Source organism: Ranitomeya variabilis, chromosome 4 (genome assembly GCF_051348905.1).
Source record: "Ranitomeya variabilis isolate aRanVar5 chromosome 4, aRanVar5.hap1, whole genome shotgun sequence".
Lineage (NCBI taxonomy): Eukaryota > Metazoa > Chordata > Amphibia > Anura > Dendrobatidae > Ranitomeya > Ranitomeya variabilis.
The window spans coordinates 479,348,197-479,370,215 of NC_135235.1; positions in this window are offsets into that span (position 1 = coordinate 479,348,197).

The window sequence follows — 22,019 nt, forward strand, 5'->3', positions numbered from 1 at the left end:
GCATATAGAGAACACCTGACTCACCACTGGCAATTGTTGGTAAGTTCAAGTAGTCCAATGGTCTCTATAGTATCCTGGCAGATAAAATGAGTCCTGTGAATTCTCCGCAATTGAAAGGATAGCGTCCACGTTGGTCCAAAGATGTTCCCCACCTGATGAATGCAGATACAGGAGCCTCGTTGGTCCAAAAGTCACTACGCCTTTTGAAAATCAATTATGTCCTTCATCAGAAATTTTTCAAAATGTGTAAGAACTTTTGTACCAGTCAGCTCCGGTGGAACAGTATAAGGCACCATGGCCAGTAATATTATGGTAATATTAAGTCCACAACTTAGAGTGTGATGTCCGACAAAAATTCATGTACTGGAGCTTGGCTGATTCAAAAGTTCTTATACATTTTGTAAAAACCCTGATGAAGGGCATAATGGATATTCGAAATGTGTAGGGACCTTTGGATCAACCAGGCTCCTGTGTCTGCATCTATCAGAACATCTTTGGACCAACACAGACGTTATCTACCTATAGCACGGTTTTCATGGGTTAATAATAATCTTAATAATCTTTATTTTTATATATATTTATATATACATATTTTTATTTATACATTGTTTTAAATGCTATTTTTTTTTAATTATTAATTATTTGGGTGAAGCAAAATGGGATGATGAACCAAAATAAAAAAGAAAAATGGAACTGTACTGCCTGGAATTTCTGTTAGGTCAGAAGCTTTTGTAAAGGGTGAAATGGAATTATCACCTTATTTATACAAGTTACCAAAATCCAATATAGAGCAATCAGTGAAAGAGCAGATTTAGGGGATGGCGGTATTAATATGTATTAATTTATTTGACCTTATTCTCTTTATTTTAATAGTCAGTCCCTGAGACATTATTATTATAGAGTTTTTTTGTATTGTAGTCTGGTTTACTGCAGTCACACATTGCTTGCGCCTTATGTCCGATGTATTAAGCTTATTAGTTGTACAACTGCATAGGCGTCCTAAGCATAGATGTAAATACTAATGTAATCATTCATTGAGAGTAAGCAAAGATCGTCAAAGTTATGAAGAACTGACATATCTCTATATGGGAAAGAAAAACTCTTGCAGAACTGCTAAAAAGAAGCAATCTAGTTTGAAAATTAAACTACCCCCCCCCAAAAAAAAAAAAATAAAATAAAATATCTTGGTTAGAATAGAGTGAAAATGTGAAGAGCATCTTTCATTCTGAAGGATCTGTCCTGTATTACATAGAGAACTCACTGATTTTTCTGCTGTGAAAACTTGCATGAAATTATTTCAAATCCACGCCGAGGTCAGTTTACAAAAGTCAAATCCACTGTCACTAATACAGATTGGATGATCTATTGGCATACTGGACAGCTCTTCCATTCAAACACTTATCAAGGTTATGTGCAGGGCCGGACTGGGACTAAAATTCAGCCCTGGCATTTGAAGTCACACAGGCCCACTTGTCACATGGTGACTGTATAATATCTTTGTACACTTGTAGGCTACAAGAAGTGAGGGGAGTGTAACACGACTATATAACATATAATTACAGCTGTATCCAGCATTACAGCTCAGCCCCCATAGAATGTAATACAGCACAGCCCCCATAGAATGTAATACAGCCAGCCCCCATAGACTATAATACAGCACAGCCCCCCCCATAGAATGTAATGCTGCACAGCCCCATAGAATATAATGCAGCACAGCCCGCATAGAATGTAATGCAGCACAGCCCCCATAGAATGTAATGCAGCACAGCCCCATAGAATGTAATACAGCCAGCCCCCATAGAATGTAATACAGCCAGCCCCCATAGAATGTAATGCAGCACAGCCCCCATAGAATGTAATGCAGCCAGCCCCCATAGAATGTAATACAGCCAGCCCCCATAGACTATAATACAGCACAGCCAAATAGAATGTAATGCTGCACAGCCCCCATAGAATGTAATACATTCTATGGGGGCTGTGCTGTATTACATTCTATGGGGGCTGTGCAGCATTACATTCTATGGGGCTGTGCTGTATTATAGTCTATGGGGGCTGGCTGTATTACATTCTATGGGGGCTGGCTGCATTACATTCTATGGGGGCTGTGCTGCATTACATTCTATGGGGGCTGTGCTGCATTATATTCTATGGGCCTGTGCTGCATTATATTCTATGGGGCTGTGCTGCATTCCATTCTATGGGCCTGTGCTGCATTATATTGTATGGGGGCTGTGCTGCATTACATTCTATGGGGCTGTGCTGCATTACATTCTATGGGGCTGTGCTGCATTATATTGTATGGGGGCTGTGCTGCATTACATTCTATGGGGCTGTGCTGCATTACATCCTATGGTGGCTGGCTGCATTACATTCTATGGGGGCTGTGCTGCATTACATTCTATGGGGGCTGTGCTGCATTACATTCTATGGGGGCTGGCTGTATTACATTCTATGGGGGCTGGCTGTATTACATTCTATGGGACTGTGCTGCATTACATTCTATGGGGGCTGTGCAGCATTACATTCTATGGGGCTGTGCTGTATTATAGTCTATGGGGGCTGGCTGTATTACATTCTATGGGGGCTGTGCTGTAATACAGCCAGCCCCCATAGACTATAATACAGCACAGCCCCATAGAATGTAATGCTGCACAGCCCCCATAGAACGTAATGCAGCATAGCCCCCATAGAATGTAATGCAGCACAGCCCCATAGAATGTAATACAGCCAGCCCCCATAGAATGTAATACAGCCAGCCCCCATAGAATGTAATGAAGAACAGCCCCTATAGAATGTAATGCAGCACAGCCCCCATAGAATGTAATGCAGCCAGCCACCATAGGATGTAATGCAGCCAGCCACCATACAATATAATGCAGCACATCCCCATAGAATGTAATTCAGCACAGCCCCCATACAATATAATGCAGCACAGCCCCATAGAATGTAATGCAGCACAGCCCCATAGAATGTAATGCAGCACAGCCCCAATACAATATAATGCAGCACAGGCCCATAGAATGGAATGCAGCACAGCTGTTGTGAATTAGACTTTTTGGCTCCCTCTTGTGGTCACTAGTGATATGACTCTGGGATTGTCTTTCTTCAGTTTGGCACTCACCTGGGTCGTTAGTCCAGGGGTGTCGCTATATAAACTTCCTGGATCCTTAGTCCAGTGCCTGGCATCGTTGTAATCAGATCCTTCTGTTGCTCCTGTCTGCTGGTCCTGGTTCTTGCAAAATTAAGCTAAGTCTTGCTTCTTTGTTTTTTGGGTTATTTGCTTTGCTTCTATTTTTGTCCAGCTTGTACTAAATGTGAGTTCTGACCTTGCTGGAAGCTCTAGGGGGCTGGTGTTCTCCCCCCGGCCGTTAGTCGGTTCGGGGGTTCTTGAATATCCAGCGTGGATATTTTAATAGGGTTTTTGCTGACCATATAAGTCATCTTACTATATTCTGCTATTAGCTAGTGGGCCTCTCTTTGCTAAATACCTAGCTCATTCTTATGTTTGTCTTTTCCTCTTACCTCACCGTTATTATTTGTTGGGGGCTTGTATCCAACTTTTGGGGTCTTTTCTCTGGAGGCAAGAAAGGTCTTTCTGTGCTGCATTACATTCTATGGGGGCTGTGCTGCATTACATTCTATGGGGGCTGGCTGTATTACATTCTATGGGGGCTGGCTGTATTACATTCTATGGGACTGTGCTGCATTACATTCTATGGGGGCTGTGCTGTATTACATTCTATGGGGGCTGTGCAGCATTACATTCTATGGGGCTGTGCTGTATTATAGTCTATGGGGGCTGGCTGTATTACATTCTATGGGGGCTGTGCTGTAATACAGCCAGCCCCCATAGACTATAATACAGCACAGCCCCATAGAATGTAATGCTGCACAGCCCGCATAGAATGTAATGCAGCATAGCCCCCATAGAATGTAATGCAGCACAGCCCCATAGAATGTAATACAGCCAGCCCCCATAGAATGTAATACAGCCAGCCCCCATAGAATGTAATGAAGCACAGCCCCCATAGAATGTAATGCAGCACAGCCCCCATAGAATGTAATGCAGCACAGCCCCCATAGAATGTAATGCAGCCAGCCACCATAGGATGTAATGCAGCCAGCCACCATACAATATAATGCAGCACATCCCCATAGAATGTAATTCAGCACAGCCCCCATACAATATAATGCAGCACAGCCCCATAGAATGTAATGCAGCACAGCCCCATAGAATGTAATGCAGCACAGCCCCAATACAATATAATGCAGCACAGGCCCATAGAATGGAATGCAGCACAGCTGTTGTGAATTAGACTTTTTGGCTCCCTCTTGTGGTCACTAGTGATATGACTCTGGGATTGTCTTTCTTCAGTTTGGCACTCACCTGGGTCGTTAGTCCAGGGGTGTCGCTATATAAACTTCCTGGATCCTTAGTCCAGTGCCTGGCATCGTTGTAATCAGATCCTTCTGTTGCTCCTGTCTGCTGGTCCTGGTTCTTGCAAAATTAAGCTAAGTCTTGCTTCTTTGTTTTTTGGGTTATTTGCTTTGCTTCTATTTTTGTCCAGCTTGTACTAAATGTGAGTTCTGACCTTGCTGGAAGCTCTAGGGGGCTGGTGTTCTCCCCCCGGCCGTTAGTCGGTTTGGGGGTTCTTGAATATCCAGCGTGGATATTTTAATAGGGTTTTTGCTGACCATATAAGTCATCTTACTATATTCTGCTATTAGCTAGTGGGCCTCTCTTTGCTAAATACCTAGCTCATTCTTATGTTTGTCTTTTCCTCTTACCTCACCGTTATTATTTGTTGGGGGCTTGTATCCAACTTTTGGGGTCTTTTCTCTGGAGGCAAGAAAGGTCTTTCTTTTCCCTTCTAGGGTTAGTTAGTTCTCCGGCTGGCGCGAGACGTCTAGAACCAACGTAGGCACGTTCCCCGGCTACTGCTATTTGTGGTGCTAGGATTAGATATATGGTCAGCCCAGTTACCACTGCCCTATGAGCTGGTTTTTTGTGTTTGCAGACTTGGTATTTATTTCTGAGACCCTTTGCCATTGGGGTCATAACAGTATGCCAGGCCTACATTGAATGTTTAATGCATTGCAGAAGTGGGATAATAAGAAAGGAAATTCTGAGTTTTTTTTTTTTTTCCTCTCTTCCTCCCCTTTACCTCTGAGTGGCTTGAGCTTGCTGCAGACATGAATGTCCAGACATTGATTACAAGTGTGGACCAGCTTGCTGCTCGTGTGCAAAGCATACAAGATTTTGTTACCAGTAGTTCTATGTCTGAACCTAAAATACCTATTCCTGAACTGTTTTCTGGAGACCGATTTAAGTTTAGGAATTTCAGGGATAATTGTAAATTGTTTCTATCTCTGAGACCCCGTTCATCTGGAGACTCAGCTCAGCAAGTTAAAATTGTTATCTCTTTTTTACGGGGCGACCCTCAGGATTGGGCTTTCTCGCTAGCGCCAGGAGATCCGGCATTGGCAAATATTGATGCGTTTTTTCTGGCACTCGGATTGCTTTACGAGGAACCCAATCTTGAGGTTCAGGCAGAAAAAGCCTTGCTGGCTATTTCTCAGGGCCAGGATGAAGCTGAAGTGTATTGCCAAAAATTTCGGAAATGGTCAGTGCTTACTCAGTGGAATGAGTGTGCTCTGGCCGCAAATTTCAGAAATGGCCTTTCTGAAGCCATTAAGAATGTGATGGTGGGTTTCTTCATTCCTACAAGTCTGAATGATTCCATGGCGCTGGCTATTCAAATTGACCGGCGTTTGCGGGAGCGCAAAACCGCTAATCCTCTGGTAGTGTTGTCTAAACAAGCACCTGATTTGATGCAATGTGATAGAATTCAGACCAGAAATGAGCGGAAAAATCATAGACGTCAGAATGGGTTGTGTTTTTACTGTGGAGATTCTACACATGTTATATCAGCATGCTCTAAATGCCTAACAAGGGTTGTTAGTCCTGTCGCCATTGGTAATTTGCAACCTAAATTTATTTTGTCTGTGACTTTAATTTGCTCATTGTCCTCTTACCCTGTTATAGCGTTTGTGGATTCAGGTGCTGCCCTGAGTCTTATGGATCTGTCATTTGCCAAGCGCTGTGGTTTTGTTCTTGAGCCGTTGGTTAATCCTATCCCTCTGAGGGGTATTGATGCTACGCCATTGGCGGAAAATAAACCGCAGTTTTGGACACAGGTAACCATGTGCATGACTCCTGAACATCGGGAGGTGATTCGTTTTCTTGTTCTGCATAAAATGCATGATTTGGTCGTTTTGGGTTTGCCATGGTTACAGACTCATAATCCAGTCTTGGATTGGAAGGCAATGTCTGTGTCAAGTTGGGGCTGTCAGGGTATTCATGGTGATTCCCCGCCGGTGTCTATTGCTTCCTCTACTCCTTCGGAAGTTCCTGAGTATTTGTCTGATTATCAGGATGTGTTCAGCGAGTCCAGGTCCAGTGCTCTGCCTCCTCATAGGGACTGTGACTGTGCCATAGATTTGATTCCAGGTAGCAAATTTCCTAAGGGAAGACTATTTAATCTGTCTGTACCTGAGCATACCGCAATGCGTTCGTATATCAAGGAATCTCTGGAGAAGGGGCATATCCGTCCTTCCTCTTCCCCTCTTGGTGCGGGATTCTTTTTTGTGGCCAAGAAGGACGGATCTTTGAGACCTTGTATTGACTATCGGCTTCTGAATAAAATCACTGTTAAATTTCAGTATCCTTTGCCTCTGTTGTCAGACTTGTTTGCCCGAATTAAAGGTGCCAAGTGGTTCACCAAGATAGATCTTCGTGGTGCGTACAACCTTGTGCGCATTAAGCGAGGAGATGAATGGAAAACCGCATTTAATACGCCCGAAGGTCATTTTGAGTACTTGGTGATGCCTTTTGGGCTCTCTAATGCTCCTTCAGTGTTTCAGTCCTTTATGCATGATATTTTCCGGAAGTATCTGGATAAATTTATGATCGTTTATCTGGATGATATTCTGGTTTTTTCTGATGACTGGGACTCGCATGTAGAGCAGGTCAGGATGGTGTTTCAGGTTTTGCGTGAGAATGCTTTATTTGTTAAGGGCTCAAAGTGTCTCTTTGGAGTACAGAAGGTTCCCTTTTTGGGGTTTATTTTTTCCCCTTCTGCGGTGGAGATGGACCCAGTCAAGGTCCGAGCTATTCATGATTGGACTCAACCCACGTCAGTTAAGAGTCTTCAGAAGTTCTTGGGTTTTGCTAACTTCTACTGTCGTTTTATTGCTAATTTTTCTAGCATTGTTAAACCTTTGACGGATATGACCAAGAAAGGTTCTGATGTTGCTAACTGGGCTCCTGCAGCCGTGGAGGCTTTCCAGGAGTTGAAGCGCCGGTTTACTTCGGCGCCTGTTTTGTGCCAGCCTGATGTCTCACTTCCCTTTCAGGTTGAAGTGGATGCTTCTGAGATTGGGGCAGGGGCCGTTTTGTCGCAGAGAGGCCCTGGTTGCTCTGTGATGAGACCTTGTGCCTTTTTCTCGAGGAAGTTTTCGCCTGCTGAGCGGAATTATGATGTTGGCAATCGGGAGTTGTTGGCCATGAAGTGGGCATTTGAGGAGTGGCGTCATTGGCTTGAGGGTGCTAAGCATCGTGTGGTGGTCTTGACTGATCACAAAAATTTGATGTATCTCGAGTCTGCTAAACGCCTGAATCCTAGACAGGCCCGCTGGTCATTGGTTTTTCTCCCGTTTTGACTTTGTGGTCTCGTATTTACCAGGTTCAAAGAATGTGAAGGCTGATGCTCTTTCAAGGAGCTTTGTGCCTGACTCTCCGGGAGTCGCAGAACCGGTTGGTATTCTTAAAGAGGGAGTTATCTTGTCAGCCATTTCTCCGGATTTGCGACGTGTGTTGCAGAGATTTCAGGCTGGTAGACCTGACTCTTGTCCACCTGACAGACTGTTTGTTCCTGATAAGTGGACCAGCAGAGTCATTTCCGAGGTTCATTCCTCGGTGTTGGCAGGGCATCCGGGAATTTTTGGCACCAGAGATCTGGTGGCTAGGTCCTTTTGGTGGCCTTCCTTGTCACGGGATGTGCGGTCGTTTGTGCAGTCCTGTGGGACTTGTGCTCGAGCTAAGCCTTGCTGTTCTCATGCCAGCGGGTTGCTCTTGCCCTTGCCTGTCCCGAAGAGGCCTTGGACACACATTTCCATGGATTTCATTTCAGATCTCCCAGTGTCTCAGGGCATGTCTGTCATCTGGGTGGTATGTGATCGCTTTTCTAAGATGGTCCATTTGGTGCCTTTGCCTAAGCTGCCTTCCTCTTCCGATCTGGTTCCTGTGTTCTTTCAGAATGTGGTTCGTTTACACGGCATTCCTGAGAATATTGTGTCTGACAGAGGAACCCAGTTTGTTTCCAGGTTCTGGCGATCCTTTTGTGCTAGGATGGGCATTGAGTTGTCGTTTTCGTCTGCCTTTCATCCTCAGACTAATGGACAAACGGAGCGAACTAATCAGACTCTGGAGGCTTATTTGAGGTGTTTTGTTTCTGCGGATCAGGATGATTGGGTGACCTTCTTGCCGTTGGCTGAGTTTGCCCTTAATAATCGGGCTAGTTCCGCTACATTGGTTTCGCCATTTTTCTGCAACTCTGGTTTCCATCCTCGTTTTTCCTCGGGACATGTGGAGCCTTCTGACTGTCCTGGGGTAGATTCTGTGGTGGATAGGTTGCAGCAGATCTGGAATCATGTGGTGGACAACTTAAAGTTGTCACAAGAGAAGGCTCAGCGTTTTGCCAACCGCCGCCGCGGTGTGGGTCCCCGACTTCGTGTTGGGGATTTGGTATGGCTGTCTTCTCGATCTGTTTCTATGAAGGTCTCCTCTCCTAAATTTAAGCCTCGCTTCATCGGTCCTTACAAGATATTGGAAATCCTTAATCCTGTGTCCTTTCGCTTGGATCTTCCGGTGTCGTTTGCCATTCACAACGTGTTCCATAGGTCTTTGTTGCGGCGGTACGTTGTACCTGTGGTTCCTTCTGTTGAGCCTCCTGCTCCGGTGTTGGTTGAGGGCGAGTTGGAGTACGTGGTGGAGAAGATCTTGGATTCTCGTCTCTCCAGGCGGAGGCTTCAGTATCTGGTCAAGTGGAAGGGCTATGGTCAGGAGGATAATTCCTGGGTGGTTGCCTCTGATGTGCATGTGGCCGATTTAGTTTGTGCCTTTCACGCTGCTCATCCTGATTGTCCTGGTGGTCTTGGTGAGGGTTCGGTGACCGCTCCTTAAGGGGGGGGTACTGTTGTGAATTAGACTTTTTGGCTCCCTCTTGTGGTCACTAGTGATATGACTCTGGGATTGTCTTTCTTCAGTTTGGCACTCACCTGGGTCGTTAGTCCAGGGGTGTCGCTATATAAACTTCCTGGATCCTTAGTCCAGTGCCTGGCATCGTTGTAATCAGATCCTTCTGTTGCTCCTGTCTGCTGGTCCTGGTTCTTGCAAAATTAAGCTAAGTCTTGCTTCTTTGTTTTTTGGGTTATTTGCTTTGCTTCTATTTTTGTCCAGCTTGTACTAAATGTGAGTTCTGACCTTGCTGGAAGCTCTAGGGGGCTGGTGTTCTCCCCCCGGCCGTTAGTCGGTTCGGGGGTTCTTGAATATCCAGCGTGGATATTTTAATAGGGTTTTTGCTGACCATATAAGTCATCTTACTATATTCTGCTATTAGCTAGTGGGCCTCTCTTTGCTAAATACCTAGCTCATTCTTATGTTTGTCTTTTCCTCTTACCTCACCGTTATTATTTGTTGGGGGCTTGTATCCAACTTTTGGGGTCTTTTCTCTGGAGGCAAGAAAGGTCTTTCTTTTCCCTTCTAGGGTTAGTTAGTTCTCTGGCTGGCGCGAGACGTCTAGAACCAACGTAGGCACGTTCCCCGGCTACTGCTATTTGTGGTGCTAGGATTAGATATATGGTCAGCCCAGTTACCACTGCCCTATGAGCTGTTTTTTTGTGTTTGCAGACTTGGTATTTATTCCTGAGACCCTTTGCCATTGGGGTCATAACACACAGCCCCATAGAATATAATGCAGCACAGGCCCATAGAATATAATGCAGCACAGGCCCATAGAATATAATGCAGCACAGGCCCATAGAATATAATGCAGCACAGGCCCATAGAATGGAATGCAGCACAGCCCCATAGAATATAATGCAGCAGAGCCCCATAGAATATAATGCAGCACAGCCCCATAGAATATAATGCAGCACAGGCCCATAGAATATAATGCAGCACAGGCCCATAGAATGGAATGCAGCACAGGCCCATAGAATATAATGCAGCACAGGCCCATAGAATGGAATGCAGCACAGCCCCATAGAATATAATGCAGCACAGGCCCATAGAATATAATGCAGCACAGGCCCATAGAATGGAATGCAGCACAGGCCCATAGAATGGAATGCAGCACAGGCCCATAGAATGGAATGCAGCACAGGCCCATAGAATACAATGCAGCACAGGCCCATAGAATATAATGCAGCACAGACCCATAGAATGGAATGCAGCACAGCCCCATAGAATATAATGCAGCACAGCCCCATAGAATATAATGCAGCACAGCCCCATAGAATATAATGCAGCACAGGCCCATAGAATATAATGCAGCACAGGCCCATAGAATGGAATGCAGCACAGCCCCATAGAATATAATGCAGCACAGGCCCATAGAATATAATGCAGCACAGGCCCATAGAATGGAATGCAGCACAGGCCCATAGAATGGAATGCAGCACAGGCCCATAGAATACAATGCAGCACAGGCCCATAGAATATAATGCAGCACAGGCCCATAGAATGGAATGCAGCACAGCCCCATAGAATATAATGCAGCACAGCCCCAAAGAATATAATGCAGCACAGGCCCATAGAATATAATGCAGCACAGCCCCATAGAATATAATGCAGCACAGGCCCATAGAATGGAATGCAGCACAGCCCCATAGAATATAATGCAGCAGAGGCCCATAGAATGGAATGCAGCCAGCCCCATAGAATATAATGCAGCAGAGGCCCATAGAATGGAATGCAGCACAGCCCCATAGAATATAATGCAGCAGAGGCCCATAGAATGGAATGCAGCCAGCCCCATAGAATATAATGCAGCAGAGGCCCATAGAATGGAATGCAGCCAGCCCCATAGAATATAATGCAGCAGAGGCCCATAGAATGGAATGCAGCCAGCCCCATAGAATATAATGCAGCAGAGGCCCATAGAATGGAATGCAGCCAGCCCCATAGAATATAATGCAGCAGAGGCCCATAGAATGTAATGCAGCACAGCCCCCCCCCCCCAATAGCTCCACAATCCAGTCATCACTCATTGATAAAAAAAAAACAAAAACACTCTACTCACCTTTCCTCCTGCCCCGCGCTGCTCTGGCTCTGGTCTCAGCAGTCGCAGTCTGCCCGCCCGGTCACACAGCAGGTGCGCGATGATATGACGTCATCGCGCACCCGCAGCGTCAGCGGCAGGCAGAGCGGGGAATCTCCTCCATCATTGCATTCAACTGTATCGGCGTCTATGACGCCGGTATAGTTGAATGCGGGGCCGGGAGTGCGCCGACAGTGGGGAGAGTGTGCCGACAGCGGCACACTCGAGCGGCCCACTACTGCTACCGGCCCTTCTGGCATTTGCCAGAACTGCCCGATGGCCAGTCCGGCCCTGGTTATGTGGTATAGAGGAGGAATGAGGAACTTGTGACCATCCATCTAGTGTTGGTTGGTGTGTGGTGGGGCACCCATCAATCATACATTTATCACCCATCACTAGGATAGGTTATAATTGCCTTTTCTGGAAAGCAACTTCAAATGGGGAAAATGGATTTATGTATAGTGGATATAGTGGATGAGCAATCAGGGATGACTGGATCAATTAAGATCAGTTACAGGATAAAAAGAAACATATTGTGGAAGAACTTGGCCGAAGACTGGATCAGGTTCAAAGGTTAGCGACAAAAAGGATTACAAAGAATGGATGGATTATAGTGCCCAGGACGATTAGTAAAAGTAAGACTGTTTAGTTTAGAGAAATGTCGGCTTAGGAGGGACTAATAGGGGTATTTTGACTGGACAATTTTTTTTACATATCTACAGAATATAATTAATTAACATGACAGCCACTGCTACTTGTAAGGCTGCCGTCACAGTAGCAGTATTTGGTCAGTATTTTACATCAGTATTTGTAAGCCAAAACCAGGAGTGGGTGAGAAATGCAGAAGTGGTGGAGATGTTTCTATTATACTTTTCCTCTCCTGGTTTTGGCTACAAATACTGATGTAAAATACTGACCAAATACTGATAGTGTGACGGCAGCCTAATGGTGTAAAAAAGGTTCCATTAGCACTGTTCCAATCTCGGTCTTCCTCTTGAAATTTTGGGTATACTAACTTTAACCCCTTACTGACATATGATGTACCGGTATGTCATAAGCTGGCTCCCTGACACTGATGCGGGCTCACATGCAGGGCCCGCATCTTTCCCTGCACATGATGGCTAATTTGAACAGCCATCATGTGCCTCTAACCTGTTCAATTCTGCTGTCAATCTCTGACAGCGGCATTTAACACGCACCATCACGTGCGCGCGTCGTCCCACGCTTCCATTAGTGCAACCATGACTTAGTCGTGGGGCGCCAATTGGTTGTCAAGACAAAAGAGGTTCTACTGAAGACTCATGTGCCTGTCATTACAATCATCCTGTGAATGCTGGCCCGTGAGTAGCATTCATAGGACATCATGTTTTTTTTGTTGAAGCAACATTGGAATAAAATGCAATAAGAGGCAATCAAAACATCACATCTACCCCCAAATGGTATCAGTAAAAAACCCAGCTCAGGGTAGAAAAAATAATTCCTCAATCAACCTCATATGCCAAAAAATAAAAACGTTATAGGTCTTGGAAAATGTTGACAAAAGCAAAACATTTTTTTCTTACATATGTCCAAAATTTTGTTCACCACTTAAATAAAAAAAAACCTATACATGTACCTATACCTGACCAGGAGAATCATATTGTCTGGTCAGTTTTGCTATATATTGAACATGGTAAATTAAAAAAAAAAAAAAACTGTTGTGAAATTGCACTTATTTTGCAATTTCAACACACTTGGAATTTTTTCCCATTTTCCACTATGTGGTAGAATAAATGGTGTCATTCAAAATTTTAAATTGTCCAGCAAAAAAAAACAAGCTCTCATATGGTTATAAAGATTGAAAAATAAAAAAAAGTTATGGCTCTTGGAAGAAGGGGAGGAAAAATCGGAAATGAAAAAAATTAAAAATGGCCATGGCGTAAAGGAGTTAAACTGAAATTTTCAGCATACCGGTAAGTTTGTGATTATTGCTTGAATTGACTACAAGTTCTGTATGGCCCTTTTGCACCTACTTGACCACTTCCAATAACCACAAAAATAATGGAAGTTAAGCCAGGGTCACACTTGCAAGTTCAATGCGAGAAACTCGTGCGAGTCTCTCGCATGAGTACCCGGCACAGCCGCCGGCACTCGGGACCGTAGGGTGTGGCTACATAGAAATACACGCAGCCACACGCTCCTGTCCGGGTATTGATGTGAGAGACTCGCGTGAGTTTCTCGCATTGAACTCGCAAGTGTGACCAGATTGCTATTTCTATATACTACACTTGTATTTAACTTTAATTTCAACAAGGCCAAGAGTATCTCCCTACTTTATGACCTTACGAGACCTTATGTGACTGGGCCCTTTCTTCAGTGGGAATAAGACCTTTAATCTGAATACTCAGGGATGAATGGAAACGTTTTCTGCATTTTAAGGTTTTCCAAAATAATATATCATTGACTTACGGTAAAGAAACAGATTTTAAAGTATTGATTCACTCAGCAAAGAATTTGCAATTAATACTCCCCAGTTAGATAAAATAGATTGCAATTTTATACTTTTTTGTGCCTTAATCCCTTAAGGACTCATGATTTTTGTTTTTGTTTTTGTGTTTTTCTTTTTTCCTTTCTTCCAAAAACCATAACTGTTTTATTTTTTCATAGACATAGTCACATGAGGGCTTGTATATTGAAAAACAAGTTGTAGCTTTGAGGGATACCATTTCTTATATCATACAATATACTGGAAATGGGTAAAAAAAAAAATTCCATATGCGGTGAAATTGCAAAAATTATGCAATTCTATCATTGTATTTTGGGTTTTGTTTCTATTGTGTTCATTGCATGGTAAAAATGGCACATCAAGGTGATTCTACAGGTCAGTATGATTTGTCCAGTTTTATTTTATTATTTTAACTTAAAAAATAAAAAAAGAAAAGCTGGCTACTTTTTATTCTTACATCAGTGGAGCTCGGTGAGGAGCCAGCACCCAGTGCAGCTGAATAGCCTGGCACCCAGCAGCGTATACAGCGATGCAAGTCGTCCATGGTACTGATCTCAGATATGGACAGATATGGACAGTCCTGTGCCCGGAGGTGGATGTCCTGTGCCCGAAGGAGTCGGATGTGGACAGCCCTGTGCACGGGGGTGGATGTCCAGTGTCCGAAAGAGTCAGATGTGGACAGTCTTGTGCCCGGAGGTGGATGTACTGTGCCCAAAAGAGGACTGGCATGGGTATCGATTGCAAACAGGTGGATATGGTGCCCGGCTGCTATCCAGAGGATATCCTGGGCTGTGTACGGCTGTGTGAGTAAAGAGAGACTGATACACAGATGCAGGACTCCCACGGGAACTAGTTAGAGGAGGGCTGGCGTGTATAGTGTCTGCAACATGTAAAGCTGTGTTTGGGGACTTTAATATGGTGTGCGGTCGCCAGGGAAACTGGACAAGGGAAGTCCGGCCTGTTTATGGACTGCAATCTAAAGCCGTATGATGTGTAGTGCTATGTAACGGGCACTGAGACTAGATGAACTGGTGTGAGTTGAACACTGATAATATGCACTGTAGTTATATGCACTACATATAACTTTTCACTGCGTACGATGCTAATATATATTATATTAGCATCGTACGCAGTGAAGAGGCAGTGACCCACAAAGTTCCAACACAACATTCTCTTTAATGTGTTATCTTCACACAGAAAAGGTTCCAGTCCACACAAATGCATATACCTTCAGTGCATATAACTACAGTACATATATATTAGGAAAGGCCAGGTGATGCAAATTTCCCAGCTTTATAAAATCCTAGCTTCCTCTAACCTTGTGCCAAGAAAAAGAAGCCATGGGTTCGTCTCAGCAGCTGCCTAGCAATATGAAAATGGTGGAGGCCCACAAAACAGGAGAAGGCTATAAGAAGATAGCAAAGCATTTTCAAGTTGCCCTTTCCTCAATTCGAAATGTAATTAAGAAATGGCAGTTAACAGGACCAGTGGAGGTCAAGACAAGGTCAATATCAAGATCAAGCAAAATTTCACTGAGAGCTGCTCGAAGGATTACTAGAGAGGCATAAGCCTAGGTTCAAATTGCGTTATGGCATTCCGTTTAACGGATCCTTTTCTAAGTGGCACTAATGCTATGCAACGGATCCATTAATGCGCCCATAGACTTCAATTAGCGTAAGGCATGTCAAAATCAGCATGCATCAGCGATGGTCTGTTACTTTGTGATGCACCTTTGAACGTGGACAACCGCATTTTCGGGTACGTTACGGCGAACACACAGCGAACGGAAGAGTTCGCTGTGCATTGACCTCTATTGCTAAAGCATGCCGACTCAATGCAACCACGCGTTAACGCATGCAATCGCAAAAAATAAGACAATTTGGGACACATTGTTAGTGCAACTGTTTAACGGATCCATTAAAAGGAATGCCCTAACGCGATGTGAACCTAGCCTTGCAGAACCCCTGCTTGACTGCAAAAGACCTTCAGAAAGATTTAGCAGACTCTTGAGTTGTGGTACATTGTTCTACTGTTCAGAGACACCTGCACAAATGTGGCCTTCATGGAAGAGACATCAGAAGAAAACCTCTCCTGCATTCTCAACATAAAATTCAGCTTCAGAAGTATGCAAAAGAACATCTAAACAAACATAATGTATTTTGGAAACAAATCCTGTGGACTGATGAGGTTAAAATAGAATTCTTTGGCCACAATGATCAAAGGTATGTGTGGAGAAAAAAGGGCAAGAAATTAACATCTCATCAACCATGAAGCATGTGGGTGGATCAATCCTGCTTTGTGGAACATTTCATGGGAGGAGGGAAGAATGGATTTATTTAAATTTCAACAAATTCTTGATGCAAACATAACACCATCTATAAAAAAAAGCTGAAGTTGAGAAGAGGATGGCTTCTACAAATGGATAATGATTCTAAACAGACATCAAACTCCACAAAAGATGGAAAGGTTTTACAATGGCCCTCACAGTCCCCTGATCTGAACATCATTAAAAATCTTTGTCTAGATCTCAAAGCAGCATTACATGCAAGACGACTCAGGAATCTCACAAAACTTGAAGAATTTTACAAGGAGAAGAATGGGTGAAAATCCCTCAAACAAGAATTGAAAGACTCTTGGCTGGCTGCAAAAAGCGTTTACAAGCTGTGAGACTTGCAAAAGTGGGTACTACTAGGTACTAACCATGCAGGGTGCCCAAACTTTTACATTTGCCCATTTTCCTTTATGTAATTTTTAAAATGTAAAAGATGAAAATAGATGTATTATTTTTTGCTTAAAATACAAAAGAAATGTGTCATCTTTAACTTTAGCCCTTTTAAATATAATTTAATCTTCAACTTCCTTAACTGATCACAATAACAGTAATTTTGACCAGGGGTGCCCAAACGTTACATGCCACTGTATATTCTTAGTAGTCATGTTGAAGCTGATGTTGTATAATGAAGAACTTATTTCTCAATCACTAGATTCTAGTTCCCTACTGCGTAGTAGGCATCTATGTATATCATATGTATTTCTGATTAGACCACTTATGCCATCTAAATACATTTCTGCTCTACTTGTTGTCCATAGACAACACGTCTTCTTCAATGCAGAAGCTAAAGCAGATACGGTATCACGCTTGGGTCTAGCCATGGTCATTAACAATCTGATATTTCTGATCATTTGGCTACCTACTTAAATAGGATCTTTTATTTAAATTTTCATTTAAACAGAGCAACTTTCAAATTAGTTCTTCTCCACTGATTCCAGAACAGCTTTTTCCTTACTTCTGTGCCCCTCCGTTCAAATGTTATGCCCCCCCGGTCATAAGGGTGCAAATTTTCTCTTCATTCAACTGGATGTATACCAAGAATTTCTCTCTGGGCATTTACTATATTTCTTCAGATGCTGTCCAGTCAAAACACAGCTATGTCCACAGGGACGTTCTATGGTTTACGCTCAATTGCTTGGAAAATGTCCGCATAGTGTGATCCGACTTTCTCGAATGAGAGCCCAATAGCATACTGTGAGGAGCAGGTGGAAAGCTAAATTTCTTCATCTTATCCATTGTGTGACTCCACGGAAATCGGACTGCACTCAGATGTCATCCGACTGCAGTCCGATGTTTTCCATGAACACATAGACTTGAATGAGTGACTTTTTTTTTCACAGACAGATTTAATCAGTGAAGTAAATCGGTCATCAACACTGCACCATTCAATAACCTTGGTCCGGGTGCTATCTTATAAAAAATCAGATAGCACTTGTCTGATTTATACGCTTGTGTTACCCTAGTCTTCTAACTACAATACTATTCCATTCAAGACTTCCCAGTGAGCCAGACAAAAAGGAAAATCATAAAATGCAGGTGTCTATGTATTAGCATTTATTTGAATGGATGCATGGGGTTAGACAGGTTGACCCCATAGCATTTGCAGATGTAGGAAACTTTAAACACATTGTTTATCCAGGAGTTTGTGAAAAACAAAAATATGCCTAGGCACTAAGAGGCAGACAGTTGCTACCTACCTGCCTGTTGAGCCTGATGCCATTCTTCGTTGGCACAGAGTGATCACAAACCACTCCTGCCAGCGATTGAGCTGTCTCTGCTGAAGTCACGTTGACATAGCAGCAGCTTCTTTTTCTCTCTATTCTGTTGACAGGGTGGGACTTCGGATGTCATTTTGATTGACAGCCGATCCCTGCTGCCTAACTGTCAATCAGAATGGCATTGGCGGTCCCACCCTGTCAACAGAACGGAGTGGAAAAAAAGCTCTGCTCTGTCAAAGTGACATCAGATGCAGCTGAGTCTCTGGAAGGAGCGGTCTGTGATTGCTCTGTGCCGGCGAAGAACGGCGCCATGCACATGAGGCAGGTAAGTAGCAACTACCTGCCTGGTAGTGCTTAGGTACACTTTTTGTTTTTCACAAAGTCCTGAATATCCCCTTTACGACTAGTTCCACTTTTGAACACTTTTCTGTGAACGTTAGGAAACTGGTTTTATTGCACAACTCCTGTGGACATGAATCAAATTAGTTAATTTTATTGCAGGCTGTAGACTATGGCTCATTTTCTGACAGATTGCTATAAAATGTAGCTGGCAATGTGTAGTCAGTTTTAGTCAGCACTGAAATGACATATTTGCTAACACAAGGCTGTTTGTAATACATTTGTATAGTCATGGTTGTAAATATACTGACTTTTGGCTCGTTCGTGCTTAATTAGTTTTGTAAAATAGGAGTAACATAATAGAGTCACTGACACTAATTATGTAAGGCTTTTATATAAGGTTCTAGCTATAACCTATGCTGGTTAATTAAACCATATAATTTCTAAGGTTTTTTTTTCAATACTATCCACACATTATTCATCCACACATTCATTTTTTTCTAAAAAATTCCTTTTTTTTCCTCTTCTCATTGACATTTTCCTACAGAAGGAGCTCAGAGACATAATTTTCTTTTTCATCCAAGGTGGTGGATTGCGGCAGGAAAGGCAAAACCACATACTCAATAAGAATTCTTTGTGCAGAAGCCGGTGTGAAAGCAGCAAATAAGCATATTTATGTGTGCCGAGCCTAGCAATCTGCATATTCACAGGGAAGAAGGAGCGAAGGGAGGGGGAGCGTGGCGGCGGTGTATGAGAGAGACATTGGGGGGGTGGCATTATTCATGAGATGCGAATTGTGACAGATTAGCATATTCAGTAATAGAAGAGGCAGAAATGAGGTTTGTGAGGTGTGAGGGAGACATTGCCAGGGCTGGAAGTCTAGATGGAGAACAACGTGGTCCAATTGTAAAGCATCCAGTAAAAGTTCTGATGAGATGGAACTGACATATTGAGAAACGTGTTCACCTATTTATACAAATAAGTGACCGATTGGTAAGGCAACACCAATGTAATCATTGATCATTTTCATCCATGCACAGTGGGTTACACGATGGTGATTTAGCCAATTTGGTAGGTAGAGATTGAACTTAGACAAGTTTTCTAAATAAAGAGAGACTTGTCAATTGATTCAGGATCTCATCAGTACAATTAGCGAGCGATTCCTACTCATGCTGACGGTAAGGACAACACATGACGGAAGGGATGCTTGGAAAACTGACACCCCATTCCCAGCTCCATAGTTACTTCCCTCTTCCACATCATCAATTTCCGCATTTTCCCTGTTCTATGACCATATCGTGTGATCTATTTTCTTTATGTGCATTGTGACATTACAATTTTGTGTGCACAGTTTCTGTATGAGCATCACTTTGTGTATTATTCCTGTTGTACCACATCACTGTGTGAATGATTCCTGCGATGTGACCTCATTGAGCTAATTATCACTGTACTACAACATTATTACACGTTATCATGGTGTGCATTATTGCTTTTCATCAGGAAAAGAGACAAGGTACAGACATGTCCAAGGCAAGAATGTTTTTTGTTTAGTATTTTGAACATGCAGGTAGTTGGGGTGGTAATTGGGCCCCATTCTAAGTTTTGCCTTGGAGTCATATGGTTACATGTCATGTCCCTGCTGACAATAAATACACAACTGCTATAAAAAGGCAATCTGTCAGCAGGTTTTTACTATGTAATCTGAAGGTAGCATGAGGTAGGGGCTGAGACACTGATTTCAGCAATGTGTTACTTACTAGGCCGTGTTCTGTTATTTCAATACAATGAGTGTTTTATCAGCAGGAAATTATCACTGCCGGGCCAGCTGCCCTCTCTTCTGGTCCAACTCCGCCTCCAGAACTGATTAGCTACAGTCAATAGACAATTCATACAGAAACCTGCTAATCAGGGGTGTGGTTGGGGTTAACTTTCTGAGCTCTGCTATATACTACATCTAAAAGCTCTGCAATTGCAGCACCTACTAAACTAAGTGATACATCGCTGGAATCAGGGTTTCTTTTCCTACAACATGTTGCCCTCAGATGAGGTAGCAAATACCTGGTGACAGATTCCCTTTAGTGCAGTGACTTTAATAGACAATAATAGCAATATAGCATTCCTACCTAGGTGATGCAGTAAAATAAGACCCCAATTCATAATTGTCTTTGCGGATGTGTTTTGCCTCTTTTTTTGTGTGTGTGTGTGTTTTGCACTTCTTTTTATTGCACCCAATTCATTATTTTATTTGCACCTTTTTTTAATTTTAACCCCTTGAACCTCCAACTTGTTTTCGCCTTCATGACCAGGCCAAATTTTACAATTCTGACCACTGTCACTGTATGTGGTAATAACTTTGGAATGCTTCAATGGACACCGCTGATTCTGAGAATTTTTTCAATTTTCAGACTTTTAATTTTTATGCCCTTAAACCAGAGAGATATGTCACAAAAAATAGTCAATAAATAACATTTCCCACATGTCTACTTTACATCAGCACAATTTTTGAAACATAATATTTTTCGCTAGGAAGTTATAAGGGTTAAACCTTGACCAGCGATTTCTCATTTTTAAAACAAAATTTAGTCAATTTTTTTAGGCACCACCTCACATTCGAAGTGACTTTGAGGGGTCTATATAACAGAAAATACCCAAATTGACACTATTCTAAAAACTGCACCCCTCAAGGTGCTCAAAACCACATTCATGAAGTTTATTAACTTTTCAGGTGCTTCACAGGAATTAATGGAATGTGGTGGTAAAAAATGAACACATAACTTTTTTTTAACAAAAATTTGACTTTAATCCCCAATGTTTTTTATTTTCACAAAGGTAACAGGAGAAAATGGACCCCAAAAATTGTTCTGCAATATCTCCTCAGTACGGAGATACCACATATGTGGGGGAAAACCACTCGAAAGGGAAGGAGCACTGTTTGACTTTTTGAATGCAAAATTGTCTGGAATCGATAGTATACGTCATGTCACATTTGGAGAGCCCCTGATGTGCCTAAACAGTGGAAAATCCCCACATTTTGCAAACTAGACCCCTCAAGGAACGTATATAGATGCATGGGCGGACGTACCGCCGGTTCAACCGGTGCGGCTGCACCGGGGCCCGGAGGCTCTGGGGGGCCCCTGCAGGGCGGCTAATATAGAGGGCAATCTGGCCAGTCTTTCCGGCCCCGAGGCTCCGGGGGCCCCCTGGCCAGATTGCCCTCATGTGCGGCAGGCAGGAAGCAATCCCTGCAGCTCCGCTGCCTGTAAGAGAAAATGGCAACGGATCTGCAGGGAATGAATCCATCCTGCTTCCTTTCTCACACAGACAGCAGCGGCTGAATGACATCATCATTCCGCGCTGCGGCTGGGCGAGACAGGAAGCTGCCGGCGTGCAGCTGCAGGATAGGATCCGTGCGCAGAGGTGAGACATCTCCTGTCTTCTTCACAGCTGCTCCTCCTGTCTGGTGCTTGTTGTTAGATCACCCCCTTCTCCCTGCACACACTTCCAGCCTGTGCAGAACGGGGTCTGCACACTCATGGCTGGGAGGAAGCTGCAGCTGTGTGCAGGACCTCAATCACCCCCTGAACAGGAGCTAAAGAACGGTCTGAATGTGACGGATTGTTTGCAGAGTAAAGAGGGGAGGCAGGGGCTGCAGTCAGAGACTAGAAGCAGTGATTTACTGACTGTGACCCGCGGAGCTTTGTGTTCTCTGGTCAGTGCAGGATTTTCATACACACACACACATCTGGGACCAGAGAGCTCAGAGC